At 39.7% G+C, this 21,886-nt stretch overlaps 1 long non-coding RNA gene across 2 annotated transcripts in view; it reads right to left on the minus strand.

Moving 5' to 3' along the window:
- The window catches only part of LOC142034342 (uncharacterized), a 59,434-nt gene that overhangs the window by 22,924 nt on the left and 14,624 nt on the right, over positions 1-21,886 (minus strand). Inside the window, exons 3-4 of one of the 2 annotated variants that reach the window (XR_012651591.1) lie at positions 16,870-16,944; positions 14,227-15,169 (exon numbers count right to left, since the gene is read on the minus strand). This is a non-coding gene — a long non-coding RNA (uncharacterized LOC142034342). Of the gene's footprint in view, positions 1-14,226; positions 15,170-16,869; positions 16,945-21,886 lie in introns of those variants that run through there. The other variant, XR_012651590.1, reaches the window with a different exon arrangement.

Genomic DNA, 21,886 nt, shown 5'->3' on the forward strand with positions numbered 1-21,886 from the left:
AGCAGTACAATGACCATACCATTCAATCTGTGATTAGACTAAAGGAGAAAGAACACCTGGTTAAAAAACTCATAGCACAGAAGCCACTGTTCTACCTAAACAAGTGAAGTCACAAATGCAGCAGCACTCATCTTGGGAAAAGTCTATCCTCTTATAGATTCTTCAAAGCCTTCTGATTTTGTGATGTTCAGCATTGCAACGCCCAAAGACATCCAGCTGCCTGGATACAAGCACAGAAGCACACCTAAACAATTTACGGAAGGCTCCAGAACCAGCCTCCTAAACTGGCCAGGCATGAAATGTATAGGCATTGGTGGCATTTCAGCATCTTGTCTATCTCCACACAAAGATGGTCCCCTGCCATCAATAGCATCAAAGCAAGAGTTTCCTTCCAGCATCAGACCAATTCAGCAGAACAATTTCCTGATGCAAGGAAACAAGAGGTAAGGGAAAGTCCTTGGAGTAATCAGCTACCTGCTGGTCCGAGTACTCCCCTAGGAAATTCAGATTCCTGATCTGCTCAATTTGAGGAGACACAGAAACTTCAATCCCCTGTACCTCAGGTGAACACCTTGACCACCAGAGATAAGGGCCTGTATAGGTCAAAGTTTGGGTCCCTAAAATGTTTAGGGAGCAGATCAGCCATGTTTTTGCAAGTGTAAGTGGAGTATAAGCATCTTTGAAGACGTCACCAGCCATACACACCCCCCCACTCAAAAAAGCCCCAAGTTCAGAAAGGACTGACATCTGTCCGATATTACCAAGATGTTTCTGAAATACTTGGATGTCTTCCAGGCACATTACATGTGAAAACAACTAGAACAATCTAGCCAATACAGCACCTGCTTCACCAAGTACCCATCACATTAGAGAAAAATAATGGGAGCAATAAAATGAATGCTGAAGAAAAGACATCATTGCTAAAGTCACAGAACCCACAAGCTGGATAAGCAGCATGAGGCTATTGAAAAACTAGGTAAATTGCACTTTTGCATAGACACAGAAATTTTGAAAAGCCTTTGAGAAGCGTTCATCAAGAAACACTACCTGACTTGGCAGCAGCAAATGTAGTCTCAGTACTCATTGCCAAAGACAGATACAGGCACAAGTTATTGTGGAAGAATAACAGTTACCTCGCTGTGTGATGAACACCAGCGGGCAGATGCAGATGGCAAAGAATGCTTTTTTGGGACCCAACCTGCCACAAAGGAATATTAATGTAATCAGCAAAAGCGATCAACAGGACTTGCAAGATTCAGAATCAAAATTGATGATATTCTGGTGTATGGGCACAGGAGACAGCATGGCAGAAGAGGTGGCAGAGCACAGCTGTATCTTCAGGTGTTTGCTACAAAGCACCAACATGGTAAAGTTAAACAAGTTGAAACCAGAAACAGCTGCAAAACTACACACAGCCCATCCTTGCTTTTATTGCAGGAGGTATGAGCTGAACCTGAAAAGCAACTCAGAAGACAGCACAGCTAAAAAAATGCAGCTGTGGACAGAGGTTATTAGTGTTTGTTGACACCATTTCTTTTGAGCCTTTCAGATGCAGACAAACTATGGGTTTGTCTGAACAGTAGACAAAACTGCAACACAGACACTGCTAATTCAGCACAGCCTTCCTAAGGAGCTGGTGAACAAGGACACCAACCTCAGGATGCTGTCATATGAAAAGGAGGTGTTCAGTGCAGCAGAATGTAGGCTCTCATTCCCAAGAGCTGGACAGTACTGATGTCAGAAAACGCATCCATCCAAATTGAATGGGCAACTGCTGCAGCAATGCTTGAACATGAAAGTTTGGCTACTTATAGTCCAGGAGTGGAAGGAGCCAGAAGTCACAAAACTACACTTCTAGAAGCTTACAACGTGGGCTCGAGCCAGGGCTCATGTGCACAGTCATGGCAGGTCAGTACAACTCAACTCCAGTTCAATAAAAAAGCACTTCTTTTTCCATCCCCATTACATTCAATTAAGTGGAAATAGGCACCCAAAATACTTTCACCATGTAATACAAAAATTAATATGCTATAGTTTTAAAATACAAGCAATAAAATAAATTAGTAAGAGGACCATACTTTGCTTCTGACAGCAGTGTGGCAGCATGAAGATACAGTACCTAAACAAAATCTTCAAACAAATACAGAAAATAGAAGTGAGACAGTAATAGGTTGAGGATGCTTTGTATGCTATTCTCAAGGCTGGGATGGAAAGAATATGAGATCAAACCCTACAGGACCAAATGTTTTACAAGTGTTTGTATCCATCTTTCTACTCAAAGACAGTAGCTCAGAACATGCTTCCCAGGAACAGTGTACATACTGTGTGAATTGAGCAGGCATGAAGTCATATATAAGGCAGTCAAATCATGAGGCACAGGTCATTAAAAAGGAGGAATCCTTTTCTTTCTACTGTTCTGGAGTAGAGGCCTGAGCGTGGAAAGTAGCAGATGCTGTGTGCTGGCCAAGCATGTCAAATGATATCAACGTCATGATGAGTAACACATGAGGAAGTGCAAGCAAAGCACCAAAAGTAGCTGTCAACATAGACCAGACTCCTAAGAGACCATGAAGTAAAACAGGAATGGAACTACTGACCCCATAGTATTTAAATGTCATCATTATTGTAAGTGACTACTCTGACTTCTGAGAAATAGACAGGTAGTCTTTCAGTGCCACAATAGTCACCACAAAAAAAAAATGTTTCTGTACATATGGTGTTCCAAACCATGTAGCTTCAGAAAATAAATTTTCAGTTACGAGGAAGAGAATTCAGCTCCACCACAGCATCACTATACCCCACATGCATCAAAAGGTCAAGCCAAATTGGTAAGTTATGAACTGCAATGATAGGCAAGTCATTCCAAACTGAGGAACATCTGGGAAGGCATTGAGACCAGCCTGGTGCAAATTTCTCCTCTAGATGCACATCAGTCCCAGTACTGCTCTCCCAAAGACTAGTGGTAGAAAGAACATGGATTGGGGGGGGAGACAAAAATGTGCAACAGCCAAAACCTACCTAGTCTGACAAGATAGCAACCAGAACTAAAATGAGACACCACTTACAATAAAACTATTCCTTTGCCAAATCATTCACTCTTAAGTAGTGCTTTGAACAGATAATGTCTCATTCACATAGCATGGCTATGGTTGCATCTTTCTCACTGAAATGGCAAATATGTTCCTACACACCATACATGTCAGATGCACACATGAATGTGGAAAGTAATAAAATACTTGCTCCAGCTGAATTAGTGGAACAAAAAAAACAAACCATGAGCTAACAAGCTCACGAATATCTGGACACTCTTTCAAAATCTTCTGGAGAATGAAGTCAGGACAATATCAAACCCATAGGGAAATATCCAATTTACCAATAAAAGTTGAGGTCACTTTATATGGTTGTGCATTCAGATGTGTGCACATGCATGTCATATTACGACTCTTATGGAAATATGATAAGAAAGTTCTGTAAGCATGTTTACTTTTTATCTCAGATAAGTACAACAGAAAGGAAGTGATTCATACTTGCCTAGAAGCCAGGCACTCTACTGAAATTGTATGTGTCTATGGTTATGTCTAGGAGCCTTCAGACAGGTAGTACTTGTGAAAGAAATATTAAAGTAAGCTTTAAAGTATTGAATTCAGGCATAGATAACAGACTAGCTGTGACAGCCTGGAGCTCAGAAGGAGCTAGTTTATCCTGTTGGAAAATAACCATAATGTAATTAGTGGAAACACCAGTCTTTATTTTGGGGGGTGGATGGTAAATCTACCACACAAGTTGTTAACTGAAGTATTGTATTGGTTTTGTGTGGCAAGGTTTTTGGGGGGGGGGGGGGGGGGTTACAGGGGTGGCTTCTGTAAGAAGCTGCTGGAAGCTTCCCCTGTGTTCGAGAGAGCCCATACCAGCCGGCTCTAAGACAGACCTGCCACCAGCCAAGGCCGAGCCAATCAGCGATAGCGGTAATGCCTCTGTGATAACATTTTTAAGAAGGGGAAATAAAAAAAAAGTGGGGAGAGTGAGAAACAGCCACCGGAGAGAGGAGTGAGAACATGTAAGAGAAACTACCCTGCGGACACCAAGGTCAGTGAAGAAGGAGGGGGAGGAGATGCTCCAGGCGCCGGAGCAGAGATTCCCCTGCAGCCCGTGGTGAAGACCGTGGTGAGGCAGGCTGTCCCCCTGCAGTCCAGGGAGGTCCACAGTGGAGCAGATCTCCACCTGCAGCCCGTGGAGGACCCCACGCTGGAGCAGGTGGGTTCCCGAAGGAGGCTGTGACCCCGTGGGAACCCTGCGCTGGAGCAGGCTCCTGGCAGGACCTGCGGATCTGTGGAGAGAGGAGCCCATGGAGCAGGTTTTCTGGCAGGACTTGTGACCCCGTGGGGGACCCACGCTGGAGCAGTGTGCTCCTGAAGGACTGCACACCGTGGAAAGGACCCATGCTGGAGCAGTTCATGAAGAACTGCAGCCCGTGGGAAGGACCCACATTGGAGAAGTTCATGGAGGACTGCCTCCCGTGGGTGGGACCCCACGCTGGAGCAGGGGAAGAGTGTGATGAGCCCTCCCCCTGAGGAGGATGAGGCGGCAGAAAATAACGTGTGATGACCATAAACCCCATCCCTGTCCCCCTGTGCCACTGGGGGGGTTTGGTAGAGAAATCCGGGAGTGAAGTTGTGCCCGGGAAGAAGGGAGGGGTGGAGGGAAGGTGTTCTGAGATTTGGTTTTCTTTCTCGTTACCTTACTCTGGTTGATTTGTAATAAATTGAGTTAATTTTCCCCAAGCTGAGTCTGTTTTGCCTGTGACAGTAATTGGTGAATGATCTCTCCTGTCCTTATCTCGACCCGCAAGCTCTTTGTTATATTTTTCTCTCCCCTGTCCAGCTGAGGAGGGGGGAGTGATAGAACAGCTTTGGTGGGCACCTGGCATTCAGCCAGGGTCAACCCATCACAAGCATAAGTTTGTTAAATACTTATACTTCTTGCACCACCATGAATGAAACGTTTTATTCTATTTGCAGAAGCTTTGGGGGGAAGAAGTGACTAGCAGACCATGCTTACGTGATAGGTCACAAGAAGCAGGTTTCATAGGCTGAGACAAGAGGGGAACTCCACCCTACCCTAACCTTCCAGTCTCAGGTCTTGACCTCATGGCAAAAGTCCTCAGAGGCCCTCCCAAGATTACTACTTCCTCTTCTCTGGTAAAATAAAGCTTCTGCTTCTCTCTGCTGCTCTATCCTTCTTTTAGGACACAGTAAGTATAAACAACCACAGTCTTTAAAGTGCATCCTCTTCTGCACAGGGAAAAATTAAGCCTTCAAACGAATTGTAACAGCAGCATCTCAGATGAAAACAAGAGGCACTGTCTCCACCAGTATTGTTTTTTGTAGTGGCATAGCTATGCCAAGACAGCTCTGCTGATAAACATCCACAATAGATATGCTATATCTCATAATGTAGCTTGCACTGGTGTGATTTAGCTCAGTTATGTTTTAATATAACACTTGTTTTTTTTAATGAGGCTCAGCATCTTAAAGTTAATGGCACTTGCCACGAACAGGACCCAACTAACTTCAGTCCAGACAAAAGATGTATACTGCCAAGCAAGATGCCACTATCTGAGGTGAAAATACAGCTGCATTGTCACAGCCTGCTCCTCACCGAGTGCCTATCAACTGAGGAACTAACACAGATTGTCTTCCGATGGCTACAGTAGTTACTCAAAGTTAGCTCAACTCTTTCTTCAATGCACTGAACCATGCCATATAGTCCCATCCAAGGCTGCTCACCAGTATTCTGACCCTTAGTTTTTGAACTGGCTCTTGCTCTCTGCAGAGCTGTGTTCCTACATGTTCTGATGTGCACAGAAACAGCTAAGCAGCTGGACTTTACTATGTCACAAGCAGATTATTACTCTAACACATCTTTGTGAGTTGAATGAGGTGGGCCAGTGCTATCTCTTTAAAGCCTTCCTCAGGGCATTCCTACTGAACAAGCACAATCACTTCTTATTTTTAAAGACGACATTCACCACTGCGGAGGCTAAGAGAGAAACACAAATGCATTATATGAAAGCATATCAATACAAAGCCAAACAACAACAACAAAAAAATCAAAACCCAACTACATGGTACATTACATAGCAGCACTGCTTAGGCTGCCAGTTCATCAAGGCATCAGACATCGTATTGTTCCGTATTCTTTAATTTCCTAACACAGTGGAGTTCTGGCTAGCCACTTGGGCTTCTGGGCACCATAAGATAAATATTTAATGATACTGGTAGCTCTAACAACAGCTGAAACCACCCTTCAGCCTTTTCCTAGTTATCCTAATGAGGGGTCCATGTCCTCCTTCCCCACCCCAATGCACTCCATTCACTTTTTTGTGTCTCACCCAACAAGTTGCACTTTCAGTGAATGACTTTGCAGGAACAGGAGAGGGGATGTAAAATAAATATAAAATTCATGCTTTATTTGCTGGTATGTTTTATTTTAATATTTATGCAAAGCCATAAGGGTATAAGGGGTTTTGGGAATTAAGCATGCCCTTCACCCCAAGGATCTTCAATTTAATGCAGACAAGTATAGTATGCGAGGTAGGAGTCAACATGAGAGAAAGGCAAGAAGACACTGCAGTGAGAGATTATAAAGTACACTAATGCTGCCTTTTTACACTGGGGCAGGGGGAAGACTAGGACATTTAAAATCCACTCACAATACTTTCAAGCCAAGGTGTTACATGAGAAATATGACTACCTGCACCATTTCCAAGGTGGTTTTTTTTCTCCATTTGTTTTTAGGTACATACACATTTCAGACCAAACTTCAACAAACAGGAGGTTGCAGTGAAGAGACTGATAGACTTACTATAGCAATGCAAAACCTAGCCTTAGATTTCTTGGTCAGGTTAGATGGGTGCCAGGGAAAGTAGGGCAAAATATTTCATTAACTTTCATTCTCACAATTCTGGGGCTATTCATCTTTGAGGATTGTAATAAGTTACACAAATGCATACAGGTGTCCACCTAAAATTACTTGTTTCAGAACTCACATACCTTAATATTGCAACTACATACACAAATAAATACTATTGCCAGTGTGTCAATGGGTAATACAGGATCTTTGCACCCAAATGGAGAAGGATAGTAGTCAAAGTGTTTACCTGAGTTGAATGAAGGGTGGGAAAAAAAAATGGCAATTTCATTTCAAATACATCTAGGGCTTTCTCATTAGGCCATGAAACTCACAGGTATTAATCATGAAAATAAATGTTCCTTGCCCCTAGGTGCGACACAGTTCTTACACAAGAGAAATGACCAATACAACTCTTTCTCTGATCAAATTACTGAAGATGAAATGAATTTTAAAACAATATCCCAGGTGGATTATGCATTTAGCTACTTAAGAAGAGACTTTGTAAGGACCCCCATTTATTACTTTGAAAAGCAAAGCTAGTTGTTGCCAATAATTAAGGCATAGTCTTGTTCACATCTCACCTTAAAGGCTTGGAGCTGAAGAGCCTATGCATAATAGCCAGCTGCCCTATTGTTCCTTGCACTTTGCTTTGAAAAGTTTTGAAACAGAAGTAAAACTAGGTAAATTAGATGGTGTCTTTCATCAGCACTTTATTATGCTGATCTGTTATAGGAAAATAGAACACAAATGCTTCATCTATTGTCTTTAAAAAGAAATAATCAATTAGAACCAATCCTACAGATGTGTACTTACCTATACAATATATGTAATCTCACTAATAAAAAAAAAAAAATCACTGAAAGGCAGATGTTTAATTAGCTCTAGACCCACAATTTAATAGGATTTCATTTAGGCTGGGCTTCTCACGAGTATAAAATGAAGCGTGTGATGTATATTTGCAGGATTAAGGCTTGTGGGCTGATTGCCAGACCTACACTAAAGCTCCACTGGGGTTGCGTGCAGCCAGAGCTGCTCACACACATGCTGCACCCTGCAGCAGCAGGGCCTACAGTGATACAAATCTTTTGTGCCATTCAGCTGCCTCTGTGGTTGCTTCCTCTAGTCCACTTTAGCCAACCCAGGACATATAAAAAAGAAAAATCACAACTCGCATTTCAAAAATATCAGGGGGTTCATTTAAAAAGCACAACATTAGCAGCCAGTTAAGAAAAGAAGATATCTTTTCTACCTGAACTGTACCTTTTGAACTTGTGTGAAGCCTTAGTCAATGGAGCTTCCTTGTGTTCAGGACATTTTCAAGCTTTCCTTCACAACACCAGCAGGGCTAGAAAGTTTGGAACAGCTCTGATTTTCAGGAACCTCACTGTTCCAAAAACCAGTGCTTCAGTATGAAAAAACCAAAACCAATAAAAAACCCCACACATGGTTGGAAATAAGATCATGAGCAAAAACACTACTGTTCTTTAACTCAGACTACAGCTCTGTGACCTTTCTGGCACCCCTCAGCTAGCATTGCTCTTGGCCTACCTTTCTCCTCACCATGTTGTACACACCTGTCCTCTTCCTTGCACCTAGAACTGGCATTTGTCAAATCCTACAGTTAGACATCTTAAAGAGTTCAGCTGCCAACATGAAAGCTTTTCTGCAGGTTTATGTTCTTGAACCTACTTGTATTAGCATGAGGCAAGCTCCTGTGCCAGCCTAAGGGAGGCAGGGTGGAAGTTCAACAGCACCAACTTAGAGAGGCTTCAACTGGTCTGGCATCACAGTTACATTTAGCTACAGCCCAATAAAACCAAAGCTACCTGTATTCAAGTGTCCAGCAGAGTAATTATTTGCCTTGAAGAATGTTTTCAATTTCTAAAAAGTATAGAAATAAGCTCTTCTTTCAGACATGCCAGTGTAAATCAACAGTGGAGCCAGTGACAGCAATCTGTTCACATTTACCTCATTGTAATTGACAATAGCTTTTGGCACATCTGACAAATGCAAGTGGGACAGTGTTTTAAAACCACATCTGAAGTTCTTAGTGCAAGTGCTGTTACACGAACATCTTGGAAATTACACCACCACCGCAGGAATTACAACAAAACTATTACATTTTATATTCAAGTCTCAATGAAGTGGCAGTTCTGTGGTAATATGATTAATACCCAACAATCAAGTAAATAGTTTCCTACTAATCTGTGTCTGCACAGCAAAGCCCATAAGCTAAGCAGCACTGGTTGAACGCTGAGCTTTGACAGAAGATTTTCAGGACACTGAGAACTTGATCCGCATCCCCCAGAAATCTTATAGCTTTTTTCTTTTTTTAAACTGACCCCAGTGAACTCTGGCCCTGGATAAGCACTGCAGGCAGCCACAACTAAGTTCAGTAGGTAGTTCTTTCCTGCAACAGAAGTGACCCAACAGAATACCAAGAAATTCTCAGAACAGCAAAGGTATCACTGGGGATGTTCAACTGAGGTTCCAAGCACTATCAAAGATTCATAAGTGACAACAATGCCAAAACAATGGAAATTTACAGAGCACTTAAGAGTCAAGATAAGTCAGGCAAATTCCAGCTTGAGTAATTAGATTGTACTGTTTCCAAATTACCACTGTAATCAGAAATGTGTTTCTTCCTGGTCTGAAATGTGGTAGAGCCTCACTCAGCACCATTAATCAGCTGCATGTTTAGGTGTTAGGTGACATAATCTACCCCATTTGTAGGGTGTTACTGGACTAAAGCATTACATAAATGAAGAAATTATCACTAAAAAAAGGAGTAGTGGTGACAGCACAGAGAGGAATGTTTGTGTGTGGTCTTCTCATTAATGTTTGGTCCCAATTTAAAACAAGAAAATACTTAAAAGAAATCAAAAGAGCGAAGGGAGAAGGAGAGGGGAGTTACAACACTAAAGCGTTTCAAATAAAAAGTCGAAAATTGTACCAAAAGGATTACATGAAATTCAACAGTGAACTTTTACAGACAATCTATAAGAGCAAACTGTATGATGATCTACAAAATAATTAATTCTAAAGTTAATTCATATGCCTATACAGTACTAAAATATAAAGTGGCTACTCCTGAGGGTTTTCCATTTTTGTTAACTTTTTAACTAAGGACAAAAATTTTAAAGGCACATTAAAATTATTATCTATCACTAAATTACATAGTATACAAATGTAAATGTGATCACACCACACTTAAATTCTTATAACAATAAACTATTCTGTTTTCTTCCCCCTGACATTTACAAAATTCATTTGGAGGAGTAGGATATACCTTACAGAGATTAGTGATAAATCATGTATTTTTAATGAATATCAATAGGAGAAACCCCAGGACATAGCCCACCATCTAATTTGATTAAACTGTGCTTAAGGCAACACCACCTCTCTGGCTGGGGAATAGCACTATAATGACTTTGTGAGCATTATTGCAGGCTGTTTTAATGATTTAATGAACTGCCTCTATATTTAGTTCAATAGCCTTAAAATGATTAGTGTTTAAGAAAAATTAGCTCACTTTGATCTGATTCTATTTGATAGTAAGTTTAAATAACCTAACCCTTCAAAACACAGTGGAAAAAAATTCCTAGAATCACAGCCAGCTAACTGCTAGAAAACATTATGGCAATCATTAATAACAGTTCATTTATATTTAGCTACAGCATATGGAATGACATATTCATCCCCCAAGATGGGACACAGTAGCATATATTAAGTTGTATTACATCATTTTCCTATGTATTTTTTATATGAAAAAATGTAGCAAGAAAAAACCTCCTGTGTGCCCATGTAGTGCAAAAGACAATTATTCCTCCATCAACAGTACCAGTTCAGAATTTTAACTTGTGGGTCCAGAGTATGGTTCTGCTTTTCAGCGAGATGCATGAAGAACTCATAATTACCAAGGCAGGAATAGGAAACATTGGCTGAAGCTCTGTCACTCTCCCAGATGTAGCAGTAGAAGCAAGGTTACTAACCTGGAACTGCTCTGGGAAGCGGGATCATGGTTTGAGAGGTAGATTCACAAACAGAAATACCAGAGTTTGCAGTCTGCCACTGCTGACAGTTATGTGTATGATTGGTGCTTACTAGTTATCAGGGAGTGTGCTGCAAGAGTAGATTCTGTTTGCACTTCCTGCACGTTTCAGAAAACAAGAAAATCACCAGAACACATTACCATTTGCACAAAAGCAAAAAGCTGTGAGAGTTGTGAATAAGCAAACTAAGTTTGTTATACAAGTATATTTTATTTCTGTGCTATTACTTCTGTAGCCACTACTATGTACTATGATCTAGAGATTGGAGAACTGTGTTGGGATTCTGGAGCCCCAAACTATACTTGATGCCATTAGTCAGTGTTGGCAGGTCACCTGAAAATGCTCAAGCCATGAATGCAACACAATCATGCTGCCAAGAAAGGGAAACACATAAAGAAGCCATAACACTAAAAATACCTCTTCTGATAGGTAGCTTACAAAATTTTAAACAAAATTTGTAACTGCAATGCAGCTGATTTTCTTGAAGAATAAAGGCAGAAACACCTACTCTGCAGGGCCTTCCTTGCACTTAGCCTGCACAGATGTAGTGTGATCCAATTCCAAACCAGCCTGGGTGTACCACATTAGCACCCTCCCTTACACCAAACAGCTAGAAGCAAGAGCACGAATGTCCAAACCTATAACATGCTGTGCAAATTCAAAAGCAGCCACCCAATCCAACCAGGAATCAAACCTAGACATGGAATTCTTATCAAGAAACAGCACTAGCAAGCAGATCCTTAGCTGTTTGTAACAAATACCTTGGGGGAAATCCCAAGTACAAGCTAAAACAAGAAACTAATGCAAGACACTCTCAGATCTTGTGTCAGGTTTTTACACTTTCCTTTTCTAACTGTGTTTCTAGCACTATAATCATTAACTAGTCCTTTGGTTTTTAGTCTTTAGTAGTTCACCTACCATTTAAAGTGAACTCAAAATTGATACGTAGCAAACACCCTTCTCTCCTCATTGAAGAAGTGCAAATAAATACGTGCTGCCAGTCAACCCACCTTAGTAGCTGGCAAGTTGCAACAATAAATTGAGGAGCTGATCCCATCACCCCAATGACATTTCTCAGTGCCCCTTGGCAAGGGATGCTATCAGGCAAGTTGTAGGTACAGGAATTAAGTTTACTCAAGAGGAATTTCTTGGTGGGATTTATCTACATTCAGAAAATGTCAGGGTACATCCAGGACCATTATATTGCTTTTGCCCATGGTTATTTCCTCATGTCTCAGTGCCTGCTCCCAATTTCCAGCCATCCATCAGGAACAGTTGGCCTAGTTATCCCTGAGGCTGAGTTTCCAAGTCATTTCATATAACCTCCTTGTTCCTACAGTGTTTTTTCCCAGCCCTCTGACTTCTACCAGGTTGGTCACTTTTTGTGTTCAGTAGGTACTTTACACCGTTTCTATGTAGCCTGTAGCAAAATCTGGGCCCACTACTTTCTTTCCAGACTCACAGGACCAACCAATACCTTTTCCACTGACAGATTTGATTTATATCAGAATTTGGTTTTTATTCTGCCCAGCATCCCTCAACTGAGAACTTCTATTTTCCAAGAAATTCCAGCATTTTTAATTTTTCTTTTGTTCCAAACTAGAATAAAAAACACAAATAACATTCTATGAAAGTGGCATTTGGGGAAAATTTTGTGGTTACCCACATGTTCCATTTTAATATGAATTATTGTCAAATAATTTCTGTGTGTAGTAGATAAATACTTAATATTATATTCTTGAATGCATATCTTGGTAGAATAGTATGATTACTATCATTCTGCTTTGAGTTTCAACATGAAATGTCAAATAGTTCAATAAGGCATACGTTGTCCAAATGACACATTCTCATATTACTGAAACACTGAAAAACTGAGTTAATTTTCTCTTCCTGTCAAAAGCTGCAGTCAGATTGACATAGTCCCGTGAAACATTCTGATTTCCACTAAACTGCATTTTCTAACAGAAAACTGTTCCATAAAAAAAAAGTCAGCCAGCTCTAATGTGCCTGAAGTCTATGCAATTAAAAAAGTTTCTAAATATAGCTTTAATCATGGCCGACCCCAATCTTCTCAGAAGTCCTTGCCCTCTAGGCCATCCCAAAGGGATGGGAACATCCAGTAACAAGCCAAAAGTCTCATGACAGTGTATTGACCCCATTTGATATTTATCTCTAGCCATTTGTGAGAGCTTCCCATGAGCTTAATTAAGCTCATTCATTTCCACAAATTGTGGCATCCTAGAAAATATCAGACTTCCCTTTGATAGATGAGATTCAAATGTGCAAAGTCTTATGGGAGGCTAGGTGTCTCTCAGGCTATTTGACACAGCAGTACATGAAACAACTTGTCTAGTCCCTCCCCTCTGTAATGTGGAAGTGAAATACACATATCCAATGCAGACCACAGCACACTTGCTACAAACTTTGAAAAACCACACACACATAGTGGAGGGAGCTGTACCCATTAATAATAGCAGCAGTGCTGCAAAGCCACAAAATCATTCTTGTCCTTTAAGGGGATATTTAGAAGGAAATACTCCTGAATCAAGAAGGAAAAATTCAAGAAGCAAACAGGGTGAGTGTTTCTACACTCACAGTTGGGTTTGGCTCTGAGTATCATCTTTGTGTTTCCTACATAATATTTTTCTATTTGTGCTATATCTGACTGCCTTTAGCAAAACTGTTTTTTGAAACAAAGCCCATTTGAGGAGATACTAACAGTCTTCCACTATGTTAAAGGCTGCTGCAAAGATTGGCTAGTTGTTCAACACAGAGAAGACAAGAAATAACAGACTTAGATTCCTACGTATCAGGTAAGGAGAGTCAAACACGTGAACAGATGAAAGCAGGAAGACTTAGTCTTTATCATAATGGTTTTTAAAGGTAAGCAAGACAAACTTCTGTCTTGAATAACAGGTAAAATTGATCCTGCCTCAGGGCAAAATAATATGCTAGCAAATCCCTCAGAGTTGCTTCAAATTGGGATTTTTTTTTTGTTATTCCATTGAGGTTTGTTTTGGTTTTTTTTTTAATTTAAGAAAATCCATAACAACTGCAGGCTGGAAAAAAGTGTACCTTAGTATCCTGTAAAAACTTTTTCCTAATACCAAACATAAGCAGAAAAAAGTCCTTTCCTAATACAATAAAACAAAACATTTTTTCAAAAAGTCTAGGTTTCCTTTATTTCACATCAAAACGTTCAAGCACAAGGTATAAGCTTATACTTTGTCCATTACATATTTTTCTCACAAATGTTTTCCTTTACAAAGTTGCTTCAGCCTAGTATGTGCTCTGCTGAAGACCAGTGCTAATATAAAAATATTTTCGTTTCTTGCAAATATTTAAGCACTTCATTTACTTTGGAATCTTGGTCAATAATTCCTATGATACTGTAATTGCTTCATTTGCCCTTAACATATTTACAGAGAGTCTGTACCAATGAGTTCAGGCACTTCATGCAAAGGAGAAGCATTTGGTCCCCACACTAGTTCCATCATTCCTAATTTTTCCAGCTCATTTAACACCTTTTCTACTGTTTTATGCATACTGAACACCAGTCTTCTCTAGCTATGCTACCACAGTTACACTACATCTAACTTTAAAAACACATTTTCATCCTGAGGTCTTTCAGTTCATCCAGCATCTCAAATGAAAGCTTTTTCCCCCATTTGTATGTGATCATGAAATATCTTACTGCCATAGCACAAATACAGATCTCTGTTTTCTCCAGTACATGGAAGTGTAGGATTTTCAGTGCTTGAGGTGTTCTGGGGTTACAGTGAAGTCTATTTACCAAGTTGATTGCCTGAAACAGACAACCAACAGGTAGGTATCAAAGCTTTTAACTAATGTAAGCCTTTGTTTTCCAGTCAGCAAGAAATGAATGCATCTAAAAAGTTCCCTAATATCTTTTTCTAGTGAAGAACACCATACAAGACTTCTATAAGAAGTCCATCTGTAGAAGCCAAACTTCTGAAAAAGTTGAGAAATCTCATCTTTTTACAGAAAGTTCTGAATAATTAGCTTTCCTTTCCCCACCAGAATGTTATCACAGACTGTTTCTTAATGGTAGCTTCTGTACACTATAAAAGGCAAACAGGGCTTGAAAGAGTAAATACGCTTATCCAGTTCCAATGCAGCATATGAAGGACGGACTCTGAAGTAGACTTCCTGAAGAACGTACTTCCGAGATCTGTGAGAATATCCTAAAGCACAGAGAAGTGGCAGTTCACTAAGTAAAAATCTAACCTCTCCCTCCTCACCTGCAATTCTGTTAGCCCCCAAAACCTAAGGTCAGAGTGTAATTCAAAACAGAGCAGCCTGCACACTATACTAGATAGTACAGTACCACGTACAAAGCCTTTTCCAAGTAACATGCTTATCTTTTGTCTTTGGTACCACTGTTAAGTCTCTTTCCCTACAGAAGTATAAATAAGTCCCCTTCTGTAGCCAAAGCAGCCTTTTTTCTTTAATCTTTCCTCTTCCTAGACATAGCTTGCCTGGAAAAGCATAATGGCTATAAACCAGCCTGTCTTCGATTTTATAATTTGCTACGCATTTATTATTAGACTTATACCAATTCAAAGTAGCAATATAAGACATTTCATGCAGATGAGGGAATCCGAGGATGAAGCTCTCTAAAAATCACCAAGCTAGTCACAGAATCAGCAGGTATTGAACAGCTTCAGGGAAACTCAGCCATAGGGATCTATTTATACAGATACTGCTGCCCCAAAGCTTAAAAGAGTATTTTAAAAAAAACCACACACATTTGTTTGGGGTTTTTTGGTTGCAGGTTTTGTTGTTGTTGTTTGGGGGGGGGGGTCCCCAGTTACATATTTCAGGACAACACAGGTGCAGCAGATGAAACTACTACTAAAGGGAAGGGGGTAAGAAACAGAGCAAGAGAATCAATTTTGCAGCTACATATCTTGGCCCCATACCTACGAAAATAAGTGTCTTGTGGACAGCTAACCTAAGGTCAGCAAAGCTTCCACTATTAAGCAATTCCAGATGGTAGGGATTTCCTAATTCCCCACTTACAGTAGTCTATCAAATTACTTGTTTTAATTCATGCAGATCTGGGATTCAAGATACAGATTCTAGAACAGCAACCACAAAAAATAATACTCTACCATAAGACCAAAAATCCTAACTCAAGCTATAAGTGAAATTATAACAGCAATACCTCCAGAAAACTACGTGCTTCCTATATGATGCTTTTAGGCACAAGGCACACACAGAGTAGTCAAAAACTGAAGAAAAATGAGAGCCAACCTATTCTGTCAATGTTGACCTATTTTGTTCAGGTCTAACAGCTCAAAAAGCTACAAATTTGATGAAACATGGATTGTAAAACTATAACACTCCTCAATTACTTTTTGTTGGCCAGACAGGCAAACGTGTCATTTGACAACGCATCATGATCCAAGATAGTAAACTTTATCACTCAGAGGTCATGAGAAAATGGCCACAGGTACAGCTTGCTCACCTTCACTAGGTAATTTTTCACAGTTATCATCCAAAAAGCGTAAAAGCATAAAAGATATGTTATCTTTGAGCTCAGTTTATTGTAACATGGGTGAGATTCCCTATAAAAACACTTACTAAGTAACTGTTGTGTGTTCTTCAACACAGAAAGTCAAATCAGTAAAACATCTTCTTGACAGTGTGTCAGAAATAAGACGACACTTCTCCTTTCAGAGACTAACACATTATTTATCATTCTGCTCTGGCTTACCTTTTCTTGCCACCCACCATTCTAACTCCAAAAGCATTTCCCTGCTTAGTTTCTTACTTGATGCAATATTTGCACTAATACTTGAAGCCAAAGCCAAGCCAAGAGTTCCAGAACTTGGTCTGCATTTTCCCAGATGCCGAGAACCCCTTGGAGTTTTGCTCTTACCTGTGAGATAAGTAGACGCTTGACCAGGAAATTTTGGCTTATTTCATCTTCTGTGTCATATCAGATGAGTAGTTTCTGTGGGGGAGTTTCAAGAACAGATCAGCTTAATTGCTCTCAATTCCCCTAATAAAGTTTTGTCCTAATAAAGTTTTGCACTACATTCATCGCAGGTACAAGCTCAAAGACTGGTTTCAGAGCTCCTTAGCTTTCCCTGTCAAGGATTTTGGGTTTTTCCTCCCCTTTAAATGAAACCAAGGTCTACAGGAGTATGGTTTCAACTGAAGCATGTCCAGCAGCCCATGTGGAAATTCACAGCCAAATCAACATGCAAATCTTGATAGTTTTGACACCAAATTTGAACTCTATACAGAATCAAGTTCAAATTTAGGATCAAAACCTCTCATGCCAATTCTTACTTAAACTAGAGTCCATTACACTGCTGAGAAAATTTATCCCTTGTATTGTCCAAAGAGGTATTAATACAAGCAAGAACCAGGCATCTGAAACTTCTTTTGGGACCTCAAAATTATCATGAGCTGAAAAGAGCCTAAAGCAGATCATTGCTGGCTTGAGTTAAAACAGAAGAATGTTAGCAAGAGTGCTGTGTACCCAGTTTCCTCTAAAACTGGACAGACACAGAATTCATTAATATTAGAGGAATCATAAGTGTGTTCCTCACCTGGATTAGCCAGAGCATGGTGTTGACATAAACCAGAAACAATTGTCATCCTGACAACTTCACTATGAAGTCAGCTAAAGGACCAGTAATGTGAAACACTGAGTTCTCACAAATCCGTTTGGTTAAACAGGAGCTGGGCAAGCTTGGCCCCCAGTTGAAGCATTTTACTGGATCAGCCTGGTGCAATAGCATGTCCTTGGATTACTTATCTTAATTCTTGTCAATCTAAGTTTGTTCCCCTCAAGAGTTAGATTCCTGGGTTTATGCAACATCTGGTTGCCATTATATTCTCTCTAGTGCTGTGAACTAGCAGAGATTTTAGATACTTTTCAGTTTCCTCATCACCAGGTTGTTCAGGTGGTTTTTATCTTCCCCAGCTCTTTGAGCAGTGTTTGGAACAATATAGATCTTTCACTGTGTAATTGAAGTCTTACCAAAATAACTTGGCTTGAATTTATCATTGATAGCAGAGCTCCAGGATGTAGAGCTTACTTCATGCTGTCCCACAAAGGATTATTCCTAGCTGTTCGTATGGCACTTTACCCTCTTAGCTTATGGCCTGATCAATACCTCCCTACAGTCACAGCAAGTTCCTTCCCTCTTCCTTTACATCTTGGAATTAGGTCTGACCATAGGGCAGTGGCAAGCACAAGAATCTACATAAACACTGTGCGCAAGTCTCCTATTCTTCCCATACCTGAAGCTGAAATAACTCAACTGCTCAGTTCTCTGGGCCACAGCATGTCTATGCATAAGCTACATATTTCCAGGAACTTTAAAGCCAACAGTAAATTCAGCAATCAAAACCATCTCAGAGATGCCAAGCTACAGCTCAGTAAAGCAATTACAGAAGCAGCTGTACTGTTTCAAACTCACTATCATCTTCAGCACAGAATCATCAGTAAAAAGGGAACTGTTCAAAGAGCAGCCAAAAGCTTCACTGGTTTCCAGCGAAACAGAAAACACTTAAAACTGGAGCACAAAGAGATAGGACAGACCTTCTGGAAAAAACATATTAAGATTTGTGAAACTGCAGCATGATACAATGCCGTAAATAAATAATTCTTGATTAACTTCGACAACAAGCTTGAGACTGCAGCAAGGTTCACCTCTAGGCCTATGTCTCTGAGTGGCAAAGTCATCTGGAGCCTGACTTGCCCAAGGACCAGGTTACATGCTTCATACCAAGTACACAAGTCATCCCACTGGAGCCTACTCATTTCTTGCACACATCCTTAAATGCACTACAGGATCAAGGCAAAAGCACTCAGCACCTTGCAGAATCAAACCCAAAACTAGTCACATATGTCTAACGTGTGATGGGCAAGTTACAATATTAAGGAAGACGACCAGGAACGAACAATTGCTGTGCAATAGCAAGGCTATTGTTTGAGGATACCTTCATTTGTTCACGTACAAACATGATTTTGGGGAAGTCTGTAAGTAATCCATTACCTGATTTCTATTTCATGATGTGTGAAGATAATTTATAGGTTTTTTTGTTTGTTTTAGTGTGGGTTTTGTTTGGTTGGTTTGTTGTTTTTGTTTTTTTGTTTGGTTTGGTTTTTTTACAGCTAAATATCTTACACTCCCTCATCTGCACAAACATACCAGTAAACATATTCTAAATACAACCATATTTCTACTACAGCATTTTGTTTTCCAAATGGCCACTAATAATAGATTCCTAATAAAAAGTCATAGTAATAAATTATCATTTATCTTAGGAGACATTCTAGCTTGCAGTGGAGTAAAACCACACTCAAAGCACACACTTGGGCATAATCTGTCCCAAACCAAAATGGCAATCTTTATATTTAAATCCTGCTGTAGTCAACTCTAAGGAGCACCATTGGGTGTAAAGGAGTACAAAACAGCTGCTAAATGGAAGAATTCCCCCCTGCTGCCCCAGTCAGCAATCCTAAAAATAGTCACACTACATGTAAGGGAAGAATACATTTGCAGGCAGAATCCCAGCGAACATATACTCGGTAATTTAACGAAAGGAGCAGACTGACCATCTTGCCTCTGTTTTCTGTCCACCTTTTAAACTTCTTTTCTCCTTTTGCCATTGTTTTGCTCAGTGGGTTAATTGCAATTCTTTTATCCACTCCCATTTTATTTTGAGTTGACAATGAGTACAGATTTTACTTAGTATATTTCTTCCTTATACTTACAGCTGCTTTTCTATGGTCCTTTGTTCTGTTCCTCCTTTTCATTTCGACTTAATCTTTCTCAAATACCCCAACCCAAGTCTCTATAAGAATATGTCTACACTAGCAATTTAAAGCATAACAAGCTTGAGTATTTGATGCAAATATTTAACTCCAAATTAACCTCCCACCCTGGCTAAGTAGAGATGTGAGGAGCTCAGAAGCAAGTGCTTCAGGCCAATGCTTTTCTTCCATTACCATGAGAAATTTGTCAGTGTAAACACTGTCTATTTCTCTGCAGCTTAGTGATTACTTATAAATTTGTTGAGTAAGTAGTATCTGGTAGTGCCTTGCACCCACTCTCCTCAAGTATAAATGACAACAGGATGTGATTGGTAGTGCAGAAAGATCATTGACATTTTTTTGTTTCTTTTAGAACTAAACTATTTTATGGCCATCTCTATAGATGCTCTAAAGTTACATACTTCAAAAGTAGTATGACCCCTTAACCTGTTTGTTGTGCTGGTGTCTTGTGATTATACCTTCTAGCATGAGAAACATCTTTATCCCAACCCTAACACTGCACTACACTCAGATGTTGGGGTGTAAAAAACAGAATCTTGGCTGAAAAAACAGCATCTTTTTAGAACATAACTAAAATGTTCTATAATCTTAGGGCAGATAGAAGTCATATTTTTTATTTGCATTAGCTAGATAAACTGAATTCCAAAGAGAAAGAAATGAGTCTTTAGGCAAGAGAAAAACTATATAACTTCAGATGTGGGGTTTTTTTAATGCAGTTCATGTTTGCTTGCCCCTAGTCAATCCAGAATATTAATGGTAAAGCATATTCATTACTGTGTATAGGAAGACTTTACCTAATCCTAAGGACCATAACAAGTATTTTCTTCAATAGAGCAAATAAAAATATTACAAATACCTGTGAGAAGCAGAGTAAAATATGGTTATAAACAGGAATTATCAGCACTGGTTTGAACCTGTTTGTTAATAGTTTTAATCCACAAGTGCTCAGGCAAACTCAGAAGTGAACAACTTTGTCGACATCTTTTAACATAGAAGCTTAAAGCCAACATCTTTCTCTATTTGCACAGTCAGTCCTGGATTTGCTCTTGTTTCAATGAGAAAGAACAACCCAGGGCATCAGTATTTTCTCAATTTTCAGAGGTACATCTAGATTGGCTATACATAAGGGTTTGTCCTTTTGAGAGATTTTAATAAGAATGCACAGTTTGCCCAACTATTACTTGGCACCTCTACATAGGCCAGAAAGTGCAAAATTGGTTGAAATAAATCCTTATATCAGACTGGCAGGACTTTGTCACATACATATTTTCATGGATATATTGAGAATTGTTCTAGATGAGATTTAACTGACAACTAGGGGGTTATATATTTTTATACACAGAGAGAATGTGTATAACATTGCAGTGGGCATTTTCATCAATTAATAAAAGCTTCGGGTAAACCTTAGGTGAGATAGATAAAACCTCTGTCCACAAAATAAGAGATTAAATTAGTCTGCAAATCACTTTTGATATTTAATATTCCATCTGTTATATTTGCTTTGGCTGAAGACTTTGTCAACTTGAGCAACTTCTGCTCTACCTAAATGACAGGTCTAACTATAACAGTTATGACTTACTTTTCATTTGTCTGAAAAAGCAAGAATGCCCCCTTTTGACAATTCCATATATTTCCCCTATGAGGCCAGGAGAGGGAGTAGTAGGTTGTATTTTTCCCTAGAAAAATCAACACTCTGGATGGCAAGTATTATATTCAGTTCCCCAGTAAGCAAAGATTGCATCCTCTGGTCATTATTCTTTTTAAAAGACCATGGAGACATCCCTACCCCAGAAAAACAGCACTTTGAGAGAAGACCATCTGCCACAAGAAAGTTTCAGACAAGAACTACACACTGTGTAAAAAATAAAATAATCTTACATGTGGATGGAAAGATATGCAGTTGTCTACTCAGGTTAATCTGTGCAAGCTCTTTGCTTGCTTACCCTGCTGAAAGTACAACATAAATCCAGATCACCTGCTATCATGTAACTGCAGATGCTGGCCAAAACATGATATTAAGGTCAAATAAAATTAGACCCTGCCACTCTTCTGCCTCTAGTTCTACAAGTTCTAATGAAAAAAAAGCCAAAATACATATTTT

The sequence above is a fragment of the Buteo buteo genome, chromosome 9 (genome assembly GCF_964188355.1).
Source record: "Buteo buteo chromosome 9, bButBut1.hap1.1, whole genome shotgun sequence".
Taxonomy (NCBI): domain Eukaryota; kingdom Metazoa; phylum Chordata; class Aves; order Accipitriformes; family Accipitridae; genus Buteo; species Buteo buteo.